Source organism: Megalops cyprinoides, chromosome 15 (assembly GCF_013368585.1).
Source record: "Megalops cyprinoides isolate fMegCyp1 chromosome 15, fMegCyp1.pri, whole genome shotgun sequence".
In the NCBI taxonomy this organism is placed as follows: domain Eukaryota; kingdom Metazoa; phylum Chordata; class Actinopteri; order Elopiformes; family Megalopidae; genus Megalops; species Megalops cyprinoides.
The window spans coordinates 19,437,373-19,448,611 of record NC_050597.1 but is presented as its reverse complement, the minus strand read 5'-3'; positions in this window follow the sequence as shown (position 1 = coordinate 19,448,611).

The window sequence follows — 11,239 nt, the reverse complement described above, 5'->3', positions numbered from 1 at the left end:
GGGCTGGGGCTCGCTATCTCCGCTGTGTTCGCATGCAAATACGTCAGCTCGTTGTGCTACTGAGTGCTCTTGGGCGTTGTAGTTCTACTGCTAGTAGACCTTTCAATAAATGTTCAACTTTAATCCAGGCTTCAACTTCAATTTCAGCTTTCCATTTGCATCTATAGTTTTGACTTTTATGTTCACAACTCAGTCGAGTTTTATTAGTTTAATGGAAACTCAGAACAAATGGGTGGTATAAACTCTCTCAATCTCTAGAAAAACTATTTGCTCTAAAATCAAATGCAATCAAATGCAACAGAATCAAAGGAAATAAAAGATCCCTGTGTTCCAGGGATGAGAGCATAAAAACATTTGACTTGTTACGTGGCTTGCCACAAAAAGCTGCAACTTCATTGAACTCCAGTGGCATGATGTTGGACACTATCCTGCCATGCCACTAATCTGTGTACCCCTTATGGTTAGTGTCCTTTTTAAAAATAAATAAATAAATAAATAATATGCGTTGTAGGACTTAACTTTGGTGGAAAAGAAAAGGGCCATTGGTCATAATGTTTTGTCTGAACACTTACCCAATATTGATTTACCAATTCCAGCAACTGTAATGCCTGTACGGTAATGCTATGTCGAAACCATGAGCCACACAATTTACTCAAATGGGGAACAGGGGTTAAACACCATATAATCTTCCTCAATCTCCTCTGCCTTTTCCCTGTAGACAACATGGAGCTAATTAGCACCTTTGTAAACCTTTCATGTTGGAAAATTTAAGATTCTCCCTCCTCTAGCTTACCAGAACACCTTGGTATGCACATCATCAGAAGTCCTCTCTCTTTTTGATTAGTTTAAACATATGTGAAACAACAAAACTGAGAACAAAATTATACCAAAAAAGTGCTCATTTTGATGGTTTTTATAGTTTTTAAATGTGAAATAGTCTAGCCCTATTTGTTAAAGCATTATTTTAACTGGTATTCAGAGCTGACTTCATTGATATTGCTTATGAATCTCTACTTCACAATGCATCAATATAAGAATTCTGCCACTTATTTGACATATCTTTTGCATAGCATCACCTTGGTCACATGACCATATTCTATAACACCACTAAACCAAATGCTGTTAAAGGTTATTTTAATGAAGCATAAAGCAATACATTTAGGACTGGACAAATTACTTTCACTTACATTGCATTGCATTTTGTCATTTATCAGATGCTCTTTTCTAGAGCAGAGTACAAGATAGGTACATTTAACATTACATTGAAAGTATCTGACATCCAGCAGACAATCCTGTCCAGAGTGACATGCCAGAAGTGAGTAGCCTAAATTTAACATTACATTACATTTTTGACAGCCAGCAGATGGTTTTATCCAGGGTAACTCCCAACGTCAAGTACAAAGGGTATCAAACAAAACAACACAAAATGTTACACAAACAAGGACATCATCATCCACATGGGAATAAGAGCCAGTGTCAAACATACAAAGCTGAGACCACAAATGCGCACCAAGCCCAACACACAAGTGCAACACAATATACCCGACAAGAGTGTACCATTCCAACACAATACCAACACATACCCTGAAGTAAAACTTCCACATGTAATGGATGGGATTAGGTGCACATAGTTCATTAAGATCATTAACAATAGCAATAAGGGATTGTGATGTAGCAGCCTCTCCCCTAGTGGCTTCCCTAGTGGGATCTTCCTTCATGGTTTAACTGCGTGGATGAAACATTAACATTATTTAAAGGCTGTGAACAATTGTTGTAACTACGAATAGAATTTTCTCTAAAGTAATACACATATATATATTATATGCTGTGCATTAATGAACCAAAAGATGGCGCTAAGTAACAACTAAAGTTCATGCCAGATGTAGAGCAGGTTTACATAGTTGCTATTTTGTTACATTGTCAGTGAGATAAGACACTTTTGACACAAATAACTCCACGTGATGTCGTCACATATCCCCTTTCACAATGTCTTCCAACTTTGATCAAATTGGGGTTTAATTTTGATATATCACTTGTGCTGTGCCAAAGGCTTGGACTCTGGATGAAGGCTTTGAAAGCTATACTGTTGATTGTGGTAAATACTACATAGCGTTGCCTTCATATAAACTAGCAGTGTTTTTTGAGTTGCTTTGAGTTTCGGGAAAGTGCTTGTGGTGATAAGTATTGTATTTTAAGTAAATTTAAGTTTATGTAAATTGCAGCTGTGGGTGTCCCCGAAGAGACTGTGTCTGGATTATAGATACAATCATATTACTGGGTAAATACAGAAATTTAGGAGAAAAAAATCTGTATCATTCAAAATTTCAAAATATATAAAAATATAAAATATCAAAATTTCAGTGATTATTAAACTATATCGGCAGATGCTGTCGTTATATCAAAGGTCTTAAGGTATTTTACTAAGAAAGTGGTGTCAATATGCAACATCTTCAGAGCAAAGCACGAATTGCCAATACCCTACGTTACTTTGAGGAAATGGGGATCATCTTTTTGTCATAAGTTATTTGTTGTGCCTCCACCCCGTGCAACTCAATGGCCATTGGTTGGCCACTGGGAGAGGTCAAACAGAATATAGTAGACAGATTGCTTCTCAAAAGCTGCAGATAGGAGGAGGAAAGTTTTACATAACTGACACATATACATCAGATCTTCTGTTTGAAAGCTCATGTTTTTATTTAGATATGAAATAAATGAATGTAACAAGAGTGTAAAGAGAGTGCCTCTCTTTCAAATGTTTTAATTTCCTAGGACCCTCACTCATCTTTCTCTGAGCAGCATCTCCGGCAACACCTTTGAGGGACTGGTCAGGGTTCTGAGAATGTGAGTACCTGCCCAGGTGTTTTTTTTTTTAAACGAATTTCTGCCTCTTTTTTCGTTGTGCCTTCTGGGACGGGGTGTTGTGCATTAAGTTCTCTTCACCGCAACATCGGGGAAGCTGAAGCATGACGAAAGTAATCCTGTGATACAGTCGCACGTAGCCCATTTTGGCCTATTTTTCCACAAAATTCTCATAGAGCATCACTACGGAGCAAATGCCGAATGGCTCTCTCTCTCAGATTTCACCTGGGGGTCCATTGGGCTCCTGACAAGCTGCTAGAGGGCGCTGATGAGCAGTGTGATGGAGGATCCTGGCTGATGTAACTTACCCTACCCTACAAGGGAGTGAATTATGTTCTTTGACTCCTGGTGGATGACACAGTCCAGACTTGAGCTTGCAGTGTCTTTGGCTGTAGGGCTCAGTCTTCTGTCTGAACGAGCACCTTTACCAGCTGAGCCCCTCTGTGTCTTGAGACCATGAGCGTTTTTGTTTTGTTTGATGCCTATGGGACCAGTGTCTTGGGTCATGCCCAGTTGGTAGTTTTATTGAAAGTTTTCAATGGGTATTTTTCAGAAGTGAAGTTCAGATCAAGATACTGAGGAGGAGTTATACCCCTGCTGTGGTCTGATTCCACCTCAGCAATAAAGCCTGTGGAGATGCAGAAATTACACTACAGACTTGTTTAGCGTGCAGGCAGGCAGGCAGGCAGGCAGGCAGGCAGGCAGGCAGGCAGGCAGGCAGGCAGGCAGGCAGGCAGGCAGGCAGGCAGGCAGGCAGGCCTGAAACAGACTGAAACACTGTGACGAACTGGTAAAGAAACAGAGCAGATAGAGGGGTATAAATACACAGACTGATGATGAGACAACAGGGACCAGGTGTGCAGGATGGGCTTCAGGTGGTGGGTGTGGCAGCAGGGCAGATAGGCGGGACAGGAGGTGGGGCAATGGGCTGAAAACAAAAACAAAAGCACATGCACACAAGAAAAACAAAACAAATGACACACCCACACTGACAGACCGGAAGACAAAAAATGACACAAGCAGGACATCACGTGGAAGGACTGACAGGTTTTGACTGGAGAAACTGTATTAAAGTACCCTGCACAAGGGCAGAATAGTGGTGCGATTCAGACTAGTAACCTACGGGTCCAAAATATAACTATTTCTTTTCTTTTCCAGTGAGTGCTAATAGTAGGCTCCCAGTGAAAATGCTCATAATGAATCTTGATGTTTATTGCTTTTCAGTGAAATTATCCAGAACCAACACAAATTAAGAAAATTAGCAATGAAACCAGAAAACTGGCAGGTAGACTGACTGCAGAGAGTGATATGTCTGGCTTGGAACTGTTTCGATACATTCCATACATTTATACTGTAGCAGAAAAACAGCTGCTGCTTCTGCATGTGAAAGAATTTGTCTTGCTGTGTTGAGTGGAGGGCAACAGTGTACAACAAGCAAAAGAAGCAGTTTAGAATTTGAATACAGTGAATTTCTTTATTCCTCTTTTATAAACAGGCAGTTCCAATGTTGACAATTGAGGAACAACAGCAAACTGTGATAAATTTAAATGGTAGATGTAGAGAAAGAAAGAGAGAGAGATTTCAGTGAGGGGCTGTTCAATTCAAATGGTTGAAGTACAGTTGACTCGACTGTGTACATGTAGAGAAACCAATTTTCCTGGCATTTGCATTCATTCATTTCACAGACATCCTCATCCAGAGAGACTTACAAATTTCAGAATATTTGGTGCATAATTTGAGAACATTCAATCCCTCTACTCCTCGTTTTGGATTTTAATTTTGGTTTCATTTCATATTTGTCGAATTGTTTGGATTTTAGCTTATGCTTTTGCTGTTCATGAGCGGGGCTTAGATACCGATCTAATTTGTGGAAAAATATTTTGACAGCACTGTTCCCTTGGCCTTTGTCTCATCATATCAATGCTTCCTTAGGCCAAACCAGCCATTTGAGGTTAGAGAATGAAATGAGCAAAAGGTGGTTCCTGCTCTCCCTTGCAAACTTCCCCTCAGTCTCTCAATCCAGAATGAGGAATTTTCACTTTCCCATCATTGTTCACTTGCCCATTCTGTTAGACAAAGTGTATATGCATGTAGACTTCACTTTGGTCTGATACCCCAGGATTCCTTTTATCTGATATCACAGGATATGCAGCATGAAAAATTGTACAATAGTTTCTTTCAAATGTGAAAGCTTAGCTTGGTCCATAACAGTGTTATTTCTCCATTTCACCTTTTAGGATGAAAAATGAATAAATGATTTATCTGCCTCCTGTACCATCATATCCAGACTCAAAGGTCATAAAATATACTAAACACATAGAGATGTGTGCAGCATCAGTGACGCATTATGATTCCAACACTATAAAAACTTTTATAAACTTTTATACATTCATTTATTGTTAGGTTCCAGGTGATTTGCATTGGTTCAGTCACAGATTTGACGAATATGACAAATACATGTGATATTAGTATTACATTTTTCTTTCCACATAACATTTAACAATCAATCTTGAACATAATCAGTCAGCCTTGACTTTGACACTATGGACAAGACCACCCTTTGGGTCTATGTGTCCATATTGGCAAGGAGACAATCACAGAACAGTGCTTAGTTAATTTAGGTGTAATCAATTTGGACATGACTCAATATGTTTGACAGAGCACTGCCCGTTAGGGGAGATGAGTGGGGGTGCAGGGGGCAGATTGAGCTTTGGACTCAGCCTTAAATCACAGCCAAAAAAGTCCAACTTGGACAGAGGATGGTGTGGAGTTTGATCAACAACGAACACCATTTTCATGATGAGACAGATGATTAGATAAGACCCCTGAATTGAATATAGTTATCAGCATTAATAGGAAATAACCTGACAGATAAAAAGTCACTGTGTGACTCTCCCCTGTACAGGACTGCAGGTGGAAGTGTCAGGATGGATGTGACCTGTAATCCAGGGGTGTGAATGCTTTTTGGCAGATGCTGTAAATGACTTTCTACCTCTGGTGTGTTATTTCAGTGAAATTTCCCGTAGCATCTCCTTGGAGACCATAGAGACACTGGCATTCAACAGCCTCCTCAACCTCTCAGAGATGTAAGTGTTTATTGGCCTTGACCACAGACTCTCTTAAGACCCAGTTTGATTTCTGACCTGATGTAACTGTATTCCATTTTTTAGGAATTCATACTGATGCTGTGTAGTTAAATAGGATACAAACTGAGAAACAGCATACTAATTTATCATAATAAAACAGAAAATAAACAGAAGTGTAAAGTTTCAGGATAAAATGCATTCCATTTTGTTTGTGTGTATCTGAATGTTTCTGCAGTGCGTGTCCTTGGTTAGCATATAAAATAATGTATTTTCATTTTTGACTCTGGGTAGCACAATAGAATATTTATCTCTCCATTGTTTTAGTATACACAATTGAGCTACAATTTTGTGCACTGGCATGTTGGAGTCTTTTGGAGTCTGTTTTTCAGCCCTGCAGTCTGTTTAACCATTCATTATGGTGTCACAGTAGTCTGAGTGGAATGTTAGGGATTCTACATAGAACATTGATTCCACATGTATTTCACATGGAAATTTTTGCATTTTAAAAGTATATAATTAAGCAAAATATTTGGATATCAAAGATCTACAATGTACATCTAGTAGTTTAATATGCTATGCGTTTTGCATGTTTAGTACAACAATTATAGGAGTAGATAGTAATTACATTTTGAAAAGAGAAAGAATAATAATAAAAATAAAGAACTGTGCTTTACATGTTGCTACATGCAACCTAAATATGAAGCCAAACTCCATCGCAAAACTGACAGACACAACCCCACTTCAGCTGACTATTGATTGGAGTCTCTTTCCCTTCACAAATGAAGCATGTTGCCATACATTACACATTACACAATACAGGAAAGAGATGTTTTATCTTTCTTTAAATTGAAAATATGAATAACTTGTGACCTTTCCTTTATTGGCAGCTCAATCCAGAACATCAAGAGCTTGGCACACATCAGACGACGAGCTTTCAACAACCTCCCGAAGCTACGATATTTGTGAGGGTTTTCCTAACCTGAAAGAACTAGTTTACTTTATTTATAAGGAGTACACTGGGTGATATCGTAAACACATTAACTTAGAGTGTTTGTGTTTACCAAGCAAATATTTATTGCAAATGAATCATCGTATGGGTGTCAGGAGGTTTACGCGCTGCAATTATTCTTCACTTGTATCTTGGCAGTTAAAGATATAATTACTGATGTTGAAGTTCAGATTGCACGGTGCAGAAATTAAGAATAACCTCATGATCAGAAATGAAATTCCGATTTCATAAATTTTAAACTCCTTACATTACGCTCTATTATTGGTCTTGATTGGCTTTAATTAGCGCTGAGGTGTTTGCCGTTTGTGCTTCTCTTGTGTCTGCAGTCAGTTCCTGTCTGTATTTCTGCTCCTGTGTTGACAGCAGCCTGAAGGGCTAAACCCCTGTCTTCTGGCAGTTTTCAAAGTGAATGATATAAATCATTGTTTTTTATGTTTGTGCTCCATACCTCAGAGTGCATTACCACCTACAGTAGCCTGGTGGCACACTGTGACCTATTAAAATCTCAAAACAAGATTAAGGTTTTTTTGTATACGTATCCTTTCAACACTCTTTTGACATTGTTTTGGGCATGCTTTGGCCATCATTGTCCTTTGACTATATAAGCAAAAATATAGGTTTTTTAACAGGTGCATCTCTAACACTGGGATCAGCCTTTTTCCTGACCTGACAACTATCTCTTCTCTGGAGTCCAGTTTCATCTTGTAAGTTATCATGTAAATTTGTTGTCCAGTACTTGGGTGCGCAGTATCAAATCACAGATAACAGCTGCAATGACCCAGGGCCCTTCACCTTGGTTCTCCTAATAAGTTACTCCTAGCAGCACACCCTCCCTCAATACCCCTGCCAATCACCCTTCCCTCCAGTTTTCTCCCCAGACTTAATAGACGCTAACTCTCAAGCCATAAGCTCCTTAGCGAGCATTGTTCCTGTTCAAAAATCCTGTCTTTAGTGTGATGCTGGAAGGCAGCCAGATTTGCAGTAGATACAGATAGCTAAATGGATACACTCCTCAACAACAACATAGAAAATAAACCTGGTTCTGAAAAAATGTAACCACATTGACTTTCTTAATGCCAAAATCAGTACTGTGCTATGCTGCACACAGTTGACAATTTGACACACAATTACAGCTACCAATTTAATGTCTAGTTATCTGGCCTGATAATCTTGGAAATGCTCAATAATAACCAGCCAGTTATCTGTCTGCCTTGGGGTCAGGTAATGTGTTTAAATTAATAAAGGTTGTCCTTGCCTATAGCATAGGTGGGTTGTTCACAAACTTGTCACTTTCTCCTCAAAATGTGTAGCTAACATATAAGCATCCATCTAGCTCATGGAACATTATTTCAGATTGTGACTAATTTATGATAGTATCTGGGGATAAATACAATTGGTTACGAACAATGAAATTGCCATAGACAGTTACGAACCTGTATGCCATTAACACCAGCCTCTGCATTAATGTGTTTAACAGGTAAGTGATTATAACTAAAAGCCAAGCTATATTAGCTTGTTAGCAACATGTTTAATTCATCAAAAGTTAACATTACTTTTACTGTTTTTTTCTGATTGGGTTTAATTGAATTAATTTAATGAATTCACCTTGTGAAGTTCCCAAACTGACATGAGAAACATTAGATGTGGTGTTTGGAGCTTTCAGAAAAAAGACACAAAGTGCTACATTGGCAACACTCCACTGGCATGTTTGTTTGTGTTTACTGCTTGTTTCTAGCCAGCAGCTGTTATTTAGCTATATGGCTAGCCATCTGGATAATTAGGCAGCTAGCATCATTATTTGGCTAGCTAACACAATGATATATCAATGTCATGCGATTAAAATTACTTGTTCTTTCAAGTGATGAAAGCCGCAACAATTTAAATAACCTGAGTTGTCATGCATTCCAAAAATGTTTAAACCCTTATTCAGCAGTTCATCTGTCAGGTTAGAGGTTTGAGTGAGTCACTCATCTTGACACAGGTCAAGATCTGCCATCATTGACAGATCATATTTATAAAAAAAAGGCATAGAATTAAGACATGTGTTGACTCTCTAGATGTTACAGAACAGATTTATTGTCCACCAGGGATATTTGTGACAACCTAAACCTTCAGTCAGTTCCTCCCAACGCCTTCCTGGGGATGACAGAGGAACACACAGACATGTGAGTTTATTTCCTATCATGGCTACTTGATTTCCAGGTTATTTGTGGTCAGTGGAGCAGAGCTTGAGTTATTCTGTTGAATTTGAGACAAAGAGTGAATGTGGAAACAGTCCTTAAGCAGTATCACTGCCTTGGCCTGTATGCTCCTACCATCACTCTCTGCTCTTGACTAAAAAGACATTAACAAGGTTGAATTACTTATTGTTGTGTGTGGGGGTCTCTATAGTTACAGCCATAAAACCTTTTCCACCCCTAAGGCCCAGTTTACACGAGACCGATGACTCCTAACTATCGGAATCCCAATGGTCTGCCAGAGCAAACGTGCATTTTTAATATCTTTCAGGTTGGAAAGTTTATATCTACCTGCACATTGCCAATGGACCCTCATACTAGGACAGCATGAGAAACATAAAACTGATATACATAATTGAATCTTTATATTTTACTGCTTGTTTCCTGTCACTTGTGAAGAACAAAGATATGCGATTTCTCTCTTAAATATCTGACAGGGTTATATGTATTAATTTCACCATATACTTCCTGTGTCCAGTTTAATATTTTTTCAATATCTTGGGTTTCACATTGGAATGTCAATCATGCCCACTTTGCTCCCCTTTCTCATCATCTGTGCAAATATTTGTCTTTTTCTAACAGACAAACGTCCAATTTAGAAACTTGTTGAAGCAAATTCCTCAAAATAGTGCTGTTGTGTGTTCTGTTTCTAATTACTTCTCAGAGCCAAGACACCCCACGCTAAATATAAGAACATTAGCATCTCTATTTAACTCAGGGATGCCTGTCAAATCTTCAGAATTCACCGTGTAGAATCTGGTCAAGATGGGTCTACTAATCTAACAACATCTCCAATTCATACCCAGATATCTGTACATCTTAATCTGAGAAGTCTCCTCAAGCATCCTACATCAAAACTACATTCAAGGATACTGTGAATGGGCATGTTCAACTCCTGCGCCAACCCCTTTCTCTACGCCATCTTCACCAAGGCCTTTCCGGCGAGATGCCTGTGTGCTCCTGGGGGCGCTGGGGTGCTGCGAACGCACAGTCAGTAGGAGCCGCGTGCATGGGTACTGCCATGGCAACCACACATGGAGACGGAACAGCTCTGGGGCGGCACACACGGGCCCTCACTCAGCCCTGCAGTTGCACAACATTCCGCAGCCGGATCTGAAGGAGAACATGGCAGGCAATGTTGAATAAACTGAGCCTGGAAAGCCCTTTCTCACCATGGACGTAAGACATGAAATGATGTTTAATCGTGGCTCATATCCATTTTTTGTATGTCTTTGTACAGTGGGCATGTCATATTCCAACACCTACCATGTCCTGATTTTTTGTTCAAATAAATTACTTTTACTAGATTGATCCAATCAATTAATAACCTATGGACAAAGTTCAGAACAAATTTCTAATTAAATAATTTTGTTGCATGAAAATGGACCTTGTGCAATACATGTATTACTGGTTACTAATTACAGGTACTGGATCCATCTAAATATTTATTATTACTTTATTATTATTTATTATTTATTATTACATAAACACATACATATTACATACACCACATTGTTAATTTGGTGGTCTAATTTGCGTAAGTAAGTATCCATTTCGACATTCAAAATCGCATTCCAAAACAAAATTAGCCAAGACCTATGCCACCTGATAAAGTCCTCCTTGGCACAGAATGTCAGAATTCCTGGAGCATCGTGACACGTGTTTAAGTGGTGGTATTTATTGAAAAATTGATGTATTTGTTTAACGGAATGTTTTATAGTTTTTAAAGATTACAGCAAACAAGGTTGTAGTTTTAGCTCGCTGATGTACCGTTGTGACCATTCTTGTCTCATTAATCTAACGCTATTATGTATTTCAGAGTATTTCCATTTAAAGAGTTGGATTGTTGTGCGTATTATATTTGCGCAAATTTAATTACATTCGTTCAAATCAACATTTTTTGTTTAAGACAAAAGATTTGGGGGTATTTATGAAAAATATAGTGTAACTTAAACTGTCGACTAGAGGCAGGGATTCCCTATGTAGACCCATGAAAAAGAGCGAAATCCCGCCTCCTAAAATGGCATCTCCGCAAACTTCGAGTGACG